General features: G+C 40.7%; 1 protein-coding gene across 2 annotated transcripts in view; it reads left to right on the plus strand.

Annotated features, from left to right (window-relative positions):
* Nucleotides 1-373: 373 nt before the first annotated feature.
* The window catches only part of npy2rl (neuropeptide Y receptor Y2, like), an 86,693-nt gene continuing 71,753 nt past the window's right edge, over nt 374-15,313 (plus strand). Inside the window, exon 1 of one of the 2 annotated variants that reach the window (XM_004572302.4) lies at nt 374-1,046. The gene's annotated coding sequence lies outside the window, so the exon portion shown is untranslated. Of the gene's footprint in view, nt 1,047-2,571; nt 2,708-15,313 lie in introns of those variants that run through there. The other variant, XM_076880036.1, reaches the window with a different exon arrangement.

Here is a 15,313-nt window from a genome sequence, read left to right on the forward strand (position 1 = left end):
TGCCACCTGGATACGTTTTTTGCATATGCCGCAGTGAGAAAACCCTTGAGCCCAGGCCACAGTGGAGCAGCTATGATCTGGGATCACCTTTTTCTGTGCCCACGTTTGAAGAACTGGAAGTGGAGGGTGAGGAAAGGGAGATCTAAGCATCTAAGCCGCAGAAATTCAATGGATGGATGAATAAAATGAAAATTAACTCCTCCCTCACATAGCTTCCAGCACCTCCATAGCCCCCCCCCCCCCACACACGCCCCGTTGTCTCTTCCCCCCTCCCCCAGTCTTCACCACCTTGTCTATCCTCCCTCCCCACGTTCTTCTCTCGCCCCCCCTCTTAAAAACGAGAAGCCCTCCTCCTATGACCCTCCACTCCTTTTTACGCGCCGTGCGTAAAGCTTTTCAGTCCGTGTCCAGAGCGCACAGTCCAGCAGAAGAGAGAGCAGGAGAAGAACATATGTGCATGTTTTAAACACCGATGTAGAGTGTGTACGTTTACATTTGGCTCTCCGTGCAGGAGGTGACTCCGTCTTTAAAAGTGTCCTCGGCTCCTTGGAGGCTCGTTTGGGGGCCGAACTTACCGGCGGGTTCCGCTGATCCAAAGTGACAGAGGCGCGGATGTCAGCGCTGCCTCAGACAGCAGCCGAGCGATTGTTTCCTAAAATAGGGCAAAGGACAACCGAGACCTCGCTTCCCGCTCCAGGTTGGGTAAATTCAAAAAGACATTGGAGAGAGAAAGAGGCGGGCAGAGGAGAGAGACTTGTAAGCGGGACTTACACACGAGGATCCAGAGGATGGGGATTTAAACTCTCAACCAACGTCAGACACCCGCCCCTTTCTTCCTTTCTTTTTGTTAATTTTTTCCCCTTTTAAATTAGATTTCAAGTTTTTGTTTTATTTATTTATGTTGATGGCAGCCGGGAGCCGCGTGACTCTTCCCGGGGTTTTCCGCTCGGGCTGCCAGGGAAAGAGAGAGGAGAGATCCGAGATACGAGAGCGGTGCCGGGACCCGAGCTAAGCGCTGAGCGCCTGAGAGGAGAGACTCGGAGCAGGTCAGTGTGTCAGGAACGCACGCACACCACGCGCTCACACATGCACCTGCTGTGTCAGTACAGGAAGCATGCTTGTACTGTAAGCGAGCACACGTGTACTTATGGACGCACGCACACGCTGATTTACAATGAATACAAAATGCGCGCGAGAAAAAAGAGCGAGCCTTCAGATGTGGGGCTAATTTACTTTTCGCACTTTTATTTTTTATTAATAGGACGGCCTTATTTTCTTTTCACGGTTCATTTCCGTTAATCCAATTTCACATTGTTATTTAATTTATTTGATTTTCACGTAAAAAAAAATACAAGTAATTTAATACTTATTTTTAATATTTTAGTTCATCCTATTTCATTTCATGAATTAAATTTTTATATTTTCTAATATTTTCCTTTTTTTGATTTTTATAAATTTATTTTATAAATTTACATTTTATGTACTTTTTCACTTCATTACACACACACACACACACACACACACACACACACACACACACACACACACACTCAAAATATATATTAATTTCATTTAAAATTATTTTGGAGTTGTTATGTATGCAGTATTGTGTGTGCCTCACTGGTCTCACTTAGACTCTGGTGATTATAAAGAAGACACCCAAGAGTATGTCTTCTTTATATTGTGACTGTGAATGTACACACCAGAAGTAGGTACTGTGTTCAGAAAGTTTTGGCTCTAAAAGTTCTAGTTCAAGCTTTAGTTTTAGTGTTATTTTGGTTTCAATGGTCTCCACGTTGAAAATGTGTCCTTTAAAAGCAAATGTTGGTTTCGCACGCAGCGCTGATATGCTGTTAAATGAGAGAGAAACAACAGCGCCGTGATTGCACATGTTCACTGCTTGTCTTATCCTCCCTGCGATAAGGAGCGCAGCTGTTTAAATATTAAACCATCATTTCCAGCAGAAATCTGTCCTGCACACTTCTCCTCCAACGATTCGCCCACAAACACTCACTTTAATGTGTGCGTCTGAGTGTCAGTGTGGCTTCTGAGACGACAGAAAGGTGCAGGCTTAAGAAAAGTCCTAATGTTGGTTGTTTCTGTCGGAGGTCTTAAAAAGAATCAGAGGCTTAGTGAGGTTTCCTCTCTGAGCTGATAGCTGGTGACTTGGGATGGGTACCGCACCGGTTCTGACATAAATGGTAGTAACCAGATCGAAAAGCAGCGCACATTTCGGTGTTTTATTTCCTGAGATGTCATACACTTTGGATTCTAGCCAATCATTTTACCTTTGCAAGCATAGTAGGCGGGCCCAGGTACGTACATTCTTTTAGAGCAGAGCTACAGATTAAAAATGCCCAAGGCGAAGTGGTCAAAAGTCTGGCTGTACTTCATAGCAAAAGATGTAAACTCAGCAGCCTGCAACAAGTGCTTTAAGCTGATACTGTGCAAAGGAGGTAACTCCTCAAATCTGATGAAACACCTGGCAATGTATAGCATTTTTTAAAAGCTGAGAAATGCACCGTATTTGATAGCTTGCTGCGAGACCTCACATCGAGCACATCTACTGCGGGTGTGGTGCCTGTTATCGGATCCGGAGTTAGCAACATCCCCCAAGAACCCGAAGACGAGAGTCCTGGCCCCTAGCCCTGCCAGTGTAGCAGAAATGATGAGGATGATGATGGCAGCAGCAGCCGTTCTTCTCTGCGTGAGTAGCTTAATGTTGTTCGTTTGTAACTTACGCTGAGCACAAGTGTAATTTACGTTGAGTAGGCTAACCACGTTATTAAATTAATGCATGTAAGGTGAACTAGCAAACATCATCATAGCTACATGCGGCTGTCTTCTTGTTTGATGGCAGATACTCCCTTCACCCTGGCCAAAAAGGCTAAAATGACCAAAGAAAAAGTGGAAAACAGTTAAACATGAGAGGTTTAGGACAAAGTTTGTGTTTTTTCCATTGTTTAAGCACTGCTTCCAGCTAAGAGTGATACCATAAATCCCCTATAGCTGCAGAAAAGGCTAATATTGTTATCTTTTTACAAAAAAAACAGCTAAACATAAGAGGTTTTTGGAGTTTTGAAGTTTTGTTCTTCATTCTTTAAGCACCGGTTCGAGAACTGTTTAAGCACCAGCACCGTTTCAAAAGTACCGGTTTGGTACTGGTATCGGATAAAACCTAAACGATCCCATCCCTACTGGTGACCTGCTTCCAATAATTCATCCGTCTGACCACATTTTAATGTGGCCACCTTTTAAATGGTACACACTGTTCCTGGATGTTGAAGTTCTAACATAGATGTTGTTCATTAGATGAACGGATAGTAAATCCAGCTTGAGGAAAACAAGCTTTTCATTTCTGTGTACCATCTGATTCAGAAGTCAGCAAATTACTTAATGGACCTTTGAAGTCCTATGTGACAACATTTAGTCCCATTGACATAAAACCTGAGACCAGCTCACAATATCAGCTATGGGAAATTAATTATTAGCTATCGATGACCAAATTGGTGCTCTGCTCGGCATGTGTGTCCAGCGGCCTTAATCAAACACGCCTACGCTGCCGCCTGGTCCAGAGATGCACATTGGATCCTGAATCATGTGCAGCTCCTTCCTGTTTGCCATTTGTGAGTCTGTAGAGCAGCAACAGCTCTCTGAAAGCTCTCAGTGGAATGGAAGCTGAGTGATCAGGGAGAGTTTGTGCTGCACAGGTGAGTTCACGAGCACCTTCCTGCTCCTGGAGGAGCTCCCGTTTAGCTTTACAGTATTCATGCTACAGGTGCTTGTTGACTCCAATATATCTGGTTAATGTTTACTGTGAGAACGCCTGGGTGTCAAGTATATTCAGGTGCGTATTAATGTTTGGAATGACCGCTGAGTCAATTTTACTTTTGTGTTTGGTCAGTTTTGTCCTGTTTTCTGATACTAGGAAGGCAACAGTATGACAGTTTGAATTGAGGCATTAGTGCTTTGAGCACATTGTTTGGAAGCATTGCCAGCAGAGACGCAGCTCTTCTGTTCTGTTCATAGAGTTCTTTAGATAAGTGTACTTTTTCAACCCAGTCTCGTGCCAAACAGGAAGGTATCATTTCCCAAACTTAACCAAGTAGCTTTTTGTGCATAGTGCGACAGTCACGTTAGGGAAAACAGTGGCTGGAACAGCAAAGGTTATGGTGAATATATGTAATGAACTTGCAATCTAGATGCATTTAGAATGGCTTTGATGATGGAGATCTGGTCTATAATTGATCTATATGAGTTGCTGTTTCAGAGCAACTTTGCTGCATCAAGTTGGCAATAAAACAGCAATAGGATAATAATTTTGCAATTGAATGAGGTCAAGTTGCCAATTACATTCAATCTCTATCCATTTTTTTCTCTTGCTTTTCAGGGTTACAGAGCTGGAGTCTATCTCAGCTCATGCAGGGTGAGATGCAGGGTAAACCCCTGGACAAGTAGCCTATTTATTGCAGAAAGAGTTATAACCATTCCTAGTCAATTTAAAATCACCAATTAACCTAGCATACATGCTTTTAGGATGTGGGAGGAGTCCGGTGTACCTGAGAGAACACACATAGACATGGCGGGGAAATTAGCAAAGTCCACCTAGAAGGGTGCTAGCCGAACAGTAGATTCAAACTGAGGACTTTCTTCCTGTGAGGGGATGGCGCTAACCACCACATTACCATGCCACTCCTACATGATTGTCTGTTTGTGATAATACAGCAATTAAGTTAGACGTCTAAGTTAGACTGCATAACAGTGATAGCAGCCAGTCCAAGTTGGGTTTGGAGACAAACTGCCGCCCACAAGAAGACCTATGCAATGACCTTGTGAAGTTGAATGTGCAACACCTTCAACATCTGGGGGACTATTTGGTCTCCACAAATTTGCCAAAAAAAAAAAAAAAAAACCCCTAACCTAAAATCAAAATTATATTAGTACAGGTTTAGTCTAGTTTTTACTCTCGACTGAGCAATGGACATAAATCAGTAGCTTTCACTACCTTAAGGTTCTTTTCAAGAAGAAAATTCACAAAAAGCTTTGCAATACAGAATAAGATGCATCAATTGAAACAGTATAAAGATATAAAACCGAATACAGGGAAGTCTGTACAAGTGAGTCTTGAGTTAGGTCCAGTGGAAAGGAGTTTCTATCCAGTCTTAAAGACTAGTTTTCAGTGGCTAAACCTAACCAAGTAGCTTTTGAGAAAATGTCCAGAATCACAAATTAATAGATTAAATGATGCAAGTGTTTTAGTGTTTGATGAACTGACAAGAAAATGTGTTCCTTTTGCAACCAGAGTCGCCCCCTGCTGGTCATTTGAGAGAATGCAGGTATAAAGCACATCTGTATCAGCTTCAACTTTTAGACCCATGTTCTTCATACATATATGGTCTATAGTTGCAGTTCTACACTTTCATGGATATTTTCATGTGCACTGAACTTTGTTTGGCAGCTTTACAGTGAACTTTGAGCTTTCTGAGTCCAACACAGAGTCATAACGGGTGCATTCAGAATTTGTTTTGAATGTGGTTTTTTTTTTTTTTTTTTTTTTTTTTTTTTTTTAAACTGTGCAGGTATATTAACAAGGAGAGGAAGACTTACTTCACATACACTCACTCCATCTTGACTGCAGTAGCAGATTGTGACTGACAGAGCTGGTTTACAGTCACTCAATGTTCCAGGCTCTTTAATCTCCTCCTCTGTTGGATATGCCACTTTTGATTGATTACAGTGAATCAGACTTTGATGTGTCAGTCTGACCGGTCAATCGATCAGTCACTGTCACTCACCGAGCTTGTTCTGACAGTGGCATCACTCATACTGCTAGTTTCCTCCAGCTGCTTGCGCTTTCTCAGGCTCATTTAATCTCATTGAGTCTTGTCAAGAAGTAACGGCGTCTGCTTGGATTGACCGTTATAAACTGAGACTGATATGTGTTTTGAAAGAGTGCTAATGGACATATCAGAAAAATCAAAACATGAATACTGAATAGAAATTGATTCACGCATGAATGATATAGCGCTTTAAATCTGTCAAACTGCAGCTCTGAGTTGAAGTTTTGTCTGCTTTTGCTTGCAGGGTCTAAATCGCTTTCTGTGAAATACAGTTGTTGGGCTTTCAGATCTCTTGTTCAGGTTATTTAGCTTCGGTGTTCTTGTTTTCAAGGGAGATGAATGTTGAGATGTCTTTTGAATGGGAGAATATATTGTTCTAAAACCTGCATATATGTTTAAGCATTGACGAGCAAGCTGCTGATTCCATATAAGACATTGAAGCACTTCCATACCATCAGTGATGCAGGTCTTTGAACTGAACACTGATAAAAAGCCTGGGTGGTCCCTCGCCTCTTTACTCCAGGGACACAGCATCTGTGGTTTCCATTTTAGTTCATTCCACTTTAAATGAGCTCTGGTTTAGAGGCGACAGCAGTGTTTCTGGATCATGGCCATTCAGGTTGTGTCTTTTTTGCATGATAGAGCTTTGACTTGCATTCGTGAATGGCATATTCCTGAGCCAGCGCTGTAAATTCCATATCAGAGTCATTCCTGTTTTTAATGTAGAGCCACCTGAGTGCCTGAAGACCACCAGATGAGCATCCAGTACTGATTTTTGTCCTTGTCCCATGTGCTGAGATATTTCTCTTTCTTGATTTTATTATGTGCAGGAGATGATATTAAAAGTCTTTAGAATTTGACCCTGAGGAACATTATTTTGAATATGCTTCACTTTTTTTTTGTGAACCACTGCCTGTCTTTACTTCTGAGAAACTGCCTCTGTAAGATCCCCTTTTTGTACCCAGTCCAGCTGTTTCTTTTTAGCACCAGTTATTTTTCTAGCTTTTTGTTTTGTTGTGTTTCCTCACAACATTTCTGAGATGCATTCATTCCATCAAACTCAAACTAATAATAGTTTTCTCATGTATTTAATATCTGATATGTTTTCTATTTGCTGTTGTGAATAAAAAAGGTGTTTATGATATTTTCAGTTACTGCATTCTATTTTTATTTGCATTTTGCACAACATCCCAACTTTTTTTGTCATTGTTGTTGTACTTAATAATAATAATAAAAAAAAAAAAGCAGTAGCTAATTCACCTTCGACACAGTTTCCATGGTGTCAGCACCATCATTTGAGCTGCATATGTGCCACCACAATGCTTAACCTGAATGAAAGGGCATAATATTGTGGTATCTATCTTTTCTGCAGGGGACTGCATCCATACCATTCAACCAAATATTGGTCCTAATTGACTCTCCTTTATCAGTGTTACCATGGCACTGGCATCTAATAGGAACCCACAATGTGCCACCACAGTGCACTCACAAATGTGACCAACAGAAAATGGGAATGATCCCGGCATGTACAACCAGCGCTTCTCTCAGTGTGTCTGTTCACATGGTTACATAATCACAAAAAGCCCCACACTCGCGCACTCAGGCCTCACCGCCAATCACCCCGCTGCTCGTGTGTGTTGTCTGATTTCAGGGCACACACATAACACACACCAGGACTGAGGATGTCGAGGTGTGATTCCCTCAGTGTGTTTTCCCCATTGTTTCACTGTTTCTCCTGTCTAATGAGCACACCATGGCTACAGATGTTGGGCAATTAAAGTTACAGGAAGCCGTGTGAGAGATTATCAACACACACACACACACACACACACACACACACACACACACACGGAGGGTGATCTAATGGCTGCTGGCAGCTGAGCTTCAACACGCAGCTTTGCAGCTTTTCCCCCTGAGGCAGCAAATGTTCTGTTTTAGCCCCGCCCTCCATCTCGCTATATCACCTTTCAATCATTCTGATGGTCAGCCTCCTATCCTGAAGGTTGTAACCCGCCATCATCTCCTGAAATATATTTTCTCTCTTGTCTACCAGAGATGGAAGTGACTTCTGTCTTACAAATCAAGGTCAAACATCCAAAAAGTTGATTGATGGAAAACTGTAACAGAGACCAGTAAGTCTCAAGCTGTGGTTCCTAGTGTGAGTGGTATAATAATTTACTCCACCACCAACCCCTCCAGCCTCTAGCTTTGGACTTTGAAGAGGAAAAGTCATGATGTTGTGATTTAAAAACAAGAAAATAATGGTGGGAAATTCAACAGCCACTTTATTTGGTATGTCTTGCTAGTACCAGGTCAAGACACCCATTGACCTTCACTACTGCTTTAATTCTTCATGGCATCGATTCAACAACGTGCTGGAAACATTTCTTTGAGATTTTTGTCCTTATCTACACAAACAAATCTGCAGCAAATTTGTCAGCTGCATATCCATGATGAGAATCTGCTGTTCCACCACATCCCAGAGGTGCTCTACTGGATTGAGACCTGCTGACTACTGAGGCCATTGGGATACAGTGAACTCTTTTTCATATTCAACAAACAAGTTTGTGATGAAGTTTTGTGAAATGGTGCGTTATTCTGCTGGAAGCAGCCATCAGAAGATGAATACAGATTGGTCACAAAGGGATGCACGTAGTCAGCAACAACACTCAGGTACACCGAGGGCTGTAAATTTGAAAGTGCTCCATCCAAGCAGGATGAATCTGTGCGTTCATGCCACGTTCTGACGCTACCATCCAAATGTAGCAGCAGAGATTGAGACTCATCAGACCGGCCAACCTTTATCTAAGCGTCTGTTGTGCAGTTTTGGTGAGTCAGTGTGAATTGTAGTTTTGGTTTTCTGTTTTTCCTTGCACCTGGTGTGATCTTCTGCTGGTTTTACTTTAGCCCATCTGCTTTAAGGTTTGACGTGTCATGCCTTCAGAGATGCTCTTCTGTATTCCTTGGTTGAGTTGTTATTCGAGTTACTGTTGCCTTTCTATAAGCATGAATCAGTCTGGCCGTTCTCCTGTGTCCTCTAGGATCAACAAGGCATTTTCACTGGATGTTTTCTCTTTATTTGAAACATTCTCAGTAAACCCAAGAGATGGCTGTGTGGGAAGATCCCAGTAAATACTTCGATCACCCTGTCTGGCATCAACAACCATGCTGTGTTCAAAGTCAGTTAAATCACCTTTCTCCCCATTCTGATTCTTAGTTTTAAAATGCAGCATGATGTTGACCACATCTACATGGATGCATGTACAGTGTTAATGCCATGCAATGTGACCATATATACCAGGTGTACCTAATAAAGTGTCTGGTGAGTGTCTATAAGTGATCCATTTGTTTTTAAACGGTTAGCAATTGTTGAATTTGCTGCTGTAACATGAACTTTTGGGTTGAATCAAATCTATCTTTTTAATCTGAAAGATAGCTGTGACATGAATTTAAGCCTCTTTTCTAATTTTGCCTTTTGCAAAGTGTTAACCATGAATCTTATCATATCTGTGCACGTAAATCTGTTGTGGGATGAGTTTTTCATCATTCCGTGTCTTAAATATGATGCTTGATGTGCAGCTCTGATCATTTGCATCTCATTTGCATTATTACAGAACGTTCAATATGATTTGTGCTCTCAGACATTATTTGCTGATGATGTGCTCGTGCCCGTCGGAGCATCTTGTTAGTCTGAATGAGCAGAGAAAACAAAATGAGCTAGGCGGGTTAATTAAGAGGTCTCATTTAAAACTGTACATGTCAGCAATCAGATAATCGAAGAGCATGGTTGCACATGGCTTCATTTGTTCATTTCTCTAATATTCTTTCTTCCTCATCACTTCCTGTCTGTTTTTTTTCTCCATTCTTCTGTATGCAACACATAACTCAAAGTATGTGAACGATATCTAAAAAGAATAAAAAGAGCAGCAAGCCATTTACATTGGAGAATTTCCAACTCGATGTTGGAAGTTGGAGTTGATTAAATTATTGTTTTTAATCACACCAGATTGCTTCATTCATTGTTCAGAGTTGTAAAAATGTTTGTGTAGCTGAACAACTTCTCCGAACCACCAGCTTGTTTGCCTGCAGTGGCCACCCTTAACTTGTCCCGTTTCTGATTGATGTTAATCCTCTACCGTGTGCCCGTCTTCATCTTTCTCAGATGAGTTAATTAAACCTGACATTATTACTGAGCTTACAGCTGACTTTGTTTCAGCATTCAACCATAAAACCACGTGTTTATCTCCTTATCAACAGACGATTACCACCCACACTCGCAGGGGCTGTTAGTGTTCCATTAGTCGTGCAACCACCAACTTCACTCTTTTAAGAAGTCCACATATATTGATTCGGTTTATGTGTGTTTGTTTTGTGTGCTTATATCTTTATGGCTTGAAAACATGTTGTAAACATGGCTTTGAACTTTACATCTCATTTTTACTACCTTTAAAATCACTCACTGATGCCATAAGGTTTATGACTTCGGCTGACCCATTTCTTTCAGTCTGTCCTTGCATGTTTTCTTTTTCCTGACTGTCTTTTTATGTAAATTGGATTTTGTGCATTTTTATTGCATTGTGTAGTTCTTGTTTACTGCTTAGCTCCTACCTTAGCAATACAAGCAAAAGGTCAAATGCAAATTATATTATACGAATCATAATAACAAATTTTTGTAGCTTTTTTTTTTTTTTTTTTTTTTTACACACACACATTCCAAAACTATCTTACGAAGTGGTTTTTAAAGAATACACAGAAGGAAAACAAATACAAAATAAAAGTATAATAGAAATGAGAGAAAACACCCCAAATTTGAATGTGTTACTTAACAGGCCATGGGGCAGGCCATGATTTCGGCATGCAGAAAATACAACGAAAATGCAAAATGACCAGAAAGGGACAAAGTAACTATAAAGACTGCAAACAATGAATAAAAATCTTCAGAATTAGATTTTAAATGACCAAAAAGAATGCACAATGCCCACAAATGGATGCAAAAGGATAAAAGATCTAAAATGACCAGAATGGCACACAGAAATAAGACACATACTAACAAAACAAGACAATGCCCTCCCAGATCCAAAATGACCAAACTGAGACCTAAAAAGAGCAAAATGACCATGAAACAATCACACTGACAAACAAAAGAATCAGCATTAAACACAAAACATGCAAAATAAAACACAACTTCCTTAAATAAGAAAGAAAACCCTCACAAATGGCTGCTATAGTAGGGTCTACCTTACAATATAAAAAGGGCCTTCAGGCAGCTGTTGTTGTGATTTAGTGCTTTACAAATAAAACTGAAATGAATTGAAAGGTTAATGCTAAAATGACCAAAATGGTGAAAAGAAGACTGAAAATACTAACCAATATCAATCATAAAATGTGTGCAATACTGCATGATATTAGTCAAATATAACACAAATTAGAAAAGATACAAACCCCCACATTTTACAAATTACAAAACCGAGGCATACAAAATAGCCAAAATAACAAAACAATGTTACTGTGAATATTATGCAAAAAAAAAAAAAAAAAAAAAGAAGAAAAAAAAAAATCACAAAATATTGCTGTAAACTTAGCAAAATGCGTAAAGTCATACAATATGGCAAAATTAGAGAATTAAAGAAAATTATAAATGGGCAAAATGACAACAAAATCAGACAAACTTAACAAATTATGAATAACAGGTACAGAAGGACATAATTTCCATGAAATAAGAAGAAAATGAGACAAAATTAGATGTTAAGGAAGCACAAATCACCAAAATCAGACATGAAACCACCTAAACATAATTTGAAATCCCATATGGCCATAAAGACAAGAAAAAAAAAAAAAAAAAAGAGATAACAAGCAGAAAGATGGAAAACAAGACAAAGAAAATTAGATGAGAAATGATATATAAAATGATATTTTAGCTATCTAGAACTTTGGAGGACTTACTTTGACCAAATGCCAGCAAAATGTGCATGTTTTAACTGAGAATCCAGAAGGAATTATCATAGAAGGCAATATATAGAGAAAGACAGGGAACCAAAGGTAGAGCCTTGAGGAACACCATGAATAAATCTAATATGGGTCGGAGATGTCACCATTCTGGTCTATGCATCAACTTTGTTTTGCATTTCCATTTTCACTAAATAGGAGAAGAGTCTATTGAAAGAGGTGGATGTTAACCTAACTAAAACCCTAACATAGGGTGATTGATGGTGACCTGGATCATGTTAATAGATGAACCATTATTTGAGTTTGTGTCCACTTCCTAAGTTGTCATTGTTTCTAAAATTGAAAGATCTGTATTTATATCCACTTTATACCTCAAACTTTTTGAATTAAACTAAGTTTTTAAAATGCAATTTACCTAATGTAATAATTCCTCATACCTTCAATAGGAAAAATCACCCCCACAGTACTGTTTGAGGGTTGTGAATCACTTTTTATTAGACCAACAGATAAGGTCCCACTGGGTACAGAGGAGGATTAAGAACTCCCCAGCAGAAATGGACTTTTCTGTGTAAACAGCAGCTGCACAGATGTTATAAAATCATAAATCTTAAACACTTTAATTTAGCAGAAAAATACACAAAGCACCAAAATGGTTTTTAAGTGTAAAAGTAAATAGAGGTCTTTTCCTTTTTATCTCCTGTCTCAGCTGAGTTCGAAAGATTTTTCCCGGTGGATAGAGTTGACATTTACATCCTGCAGCTAGACTTTTCCCTCCCCTCCCTCCTTCCGTCGTTTAATTTCACTTCAGTCCATCTCGGCTTTATTGCTTTGATAAATCCTAGACTGTCAGACAGGTGGCCTGCAGGTGAGGAGCATGTGAGCAGCTGCACAAATCCAGCAGTGTAGCTTCAAATCTGCTCATACACGCCATCTCCAGTCACTTTGTATTATTCACACTTCAGTCCTTTTTTTTTTTTTTGTTTCTCATACTCCTCTCTCGTGTTTTGTCTTTACCTTCTTTGTTTGTCTCTTTGTTCTTTGATTCCCTCCCATCATTCCTCCTCTCTTTCTTGTCATCTTCTGTTAATGTTTGTCTCATTCTTTTCCTTCATTTCTTTCTCCCTGACTTCGTCTGCTTCTCTTCCCACATGTATCTCCTGTTTCAAAACCTCTTACCTGATAAGAGGTTTGTGTGGGTGTATGCAGACCTTCTGACTGCTACATCTGATATGTCGCAGTTCTGAACCCTCTCCAGATAAATAAATTAAAATTAAAACCAGAAGTAGAAGTAGAATAAGTAGAATGCATTTGTCCTATACACCTGTGTAGGTGACATTCACAGCAGAATAACAACAGAGGCACCTGTTAGAACTAGTATTAATAAAATACATAAAAAATTTTTTTATAAATAAATAAATCAATACAGTTAAATTGAGACTGGTATTGTCTTGAATTCCTCAAAATTCATAAATCAGGAAAAAAATATGGGACTGACACATTAAATTAAAATCCCAACAATCAGATAACCCCATATGTTGCTATGCTGCTTTCTTTGAGCCAGAAGTGACCATATTTGTAGAATAACGTGACCACACCACTAAGTTTAAGCCTCAATATGATCCAAATGGTTGAATTATACCCACATTTTAAACTTGCTTTCCTTTGGTCTTTCATTGGTAAATATGCGTTTTGGGACGTGTAGCTGGAGTCAGGATAATCTTTAACCTCACCAATTAGCCTGTCCTCATTTATTGTTCCCCACCCATGAGCAGCAGGATAGCAAATAAGGAACAGGAGTTGAACAAGAAGCAGAGGCAGCCAGACTGGAAACAGGGCAGTGTCCCGAAGTGCTGGTGTGCCTAACTATTGCCTGTATGGCCTGAAAATAATAGGGACAGCATTTTTTGTTCCTCAGACCTTCAGTTTGACTCCAATTATTTTTGTCTGCTGTTTATCTGAAGTGTCAAAGAGTCTCCGAGAAAGGCTGTGAAAGTTATACTATACTGTACATAACTACAACTTTGTCCCAGAGGGTTCGGTCTCTCACTCTGTTTGGATAACAATATACAGTAAATACTGAACAGATAACTGATTCAGACTGAGGAGATGGCTGCACTTTAAAAGGTTGAGTATTTGTGCTGCTTACATTTAGCCAACCCCCCCCCCAAAAAAAAAACAAAAAAAAAAAAAAAAACCTAAGAGTTGTTCTGTCAGTTCTGCTCAGTGTTGACAAAATCCCCCAAATGTTAAACATGCTTTTGTATTTTCTGGTCTCCACTCGTACATAGATACTCATCCTCTCAGTCTGACGCTCTCTCTGATGCTTTCTCTCTCTCTGTCTCCATTTAGCTGCACATCACCAGTCCGCTGATTTATTCATCTCTCATTTTTTTTTAATTCTCTGTCACATGCAGCACCTCTATTTTTGTCCTTGTCCCAGAGAGCATGAGCAGAAAAAGCATCAAGTATAAATGTGCATCACTGTACTGAGTGTTTGGCAGTAACAAGCCTTCACATATGTTCAGATGCTTCACCTAATTCACAATTGATCACTGGAAGTCTTTAGTTTCCTGATGAAATTAAGTGTTTTCCCTCAAATTATACATGATTATCATATTCAGCTACAGTTTGAATTAGACTTAATCAATTTCAGAGAAAATCAATGCTGAACTTTAACAGTCCATCTGTCTCCAACACTGCACTGGCGTGGCCTGGAGTCAACTTGGTGACCACCCGTCACTAGGTACATACATGCATATTCCCAGACTGGTTGGTGAGTGGTTGTTGAATGTTGCCAACTGTGGGTAGATGTATTTGCAGGAGTCCACTCTGCAGGTGGGGGAGAGTCATAGGAGAGGTAGAGAATAAACTTCTGTCTTGTGAAGTCTGGGAGATGATTGAATGTTAGGGTGGGTACAGTTTCCTCTGGGGTGGGGTCGGGTGGGCTGCCCCGGGTCCTGTATGGCTGGGCGGTCCTGCTGCCGTAGGCCCTGATCTGGATGGGCCTGGGCTCCCTTGCCTTGGTGGATGCCGAAGGACGGGGGTGCCTACTGGGGTCAGTGGGGGAGCTGGCCCCAGGGAGGGGCATCTTGCTCCTCCCTTCTTTTCCTCCCCATCCCCGGCTGCCTCCCTCTTCCCACTCCAACACACCCACCCACACAAGTAGGGCCTTGGGGTGCGGGTGTGTCACCAGGGTGCAGGGGAGTTTGTTTGGGGAGTGTGTTTGTGTGTACAGTGTCCATGTATGTCTATCCCTACGTTGGGTGAGTGCTGAGTATTTGTATATGTGTGCATGAGGGTGGGAATGCATGTTTGTGTCTGTGTGTACACCTGTTTGTGACTATATGTCAGGTCGGGTCTTACACTCCACCTCTCTGGGAACTCCCAGGCCCATCTCCCCTCACCACACTCCCTGCCAGTAACTGATGCCCTCTGGGGTCGGTGCGTTGGTGGTTCTTGGTGTCCGGGGCTGGGCGCTCAGGTATGTACCAGCTCACTCACGATGACTACTTGGCGGGGCCTGGTGC

The sequence above is a fragment of the Maylandia zebra genome, linkage group LG3 (genome assembly GCF_041146795.1).
Source record: "Maylandia zebra isolate NMK-2024a linkage group LG3, Mzebra_GT3a, whole genome shotgun sequence".
NCBI lineage: Eukaryota > Metazoa > Chordata > Actinopteri > Cichliformes > Cichlidae > Maylandia > Maylandia zebra.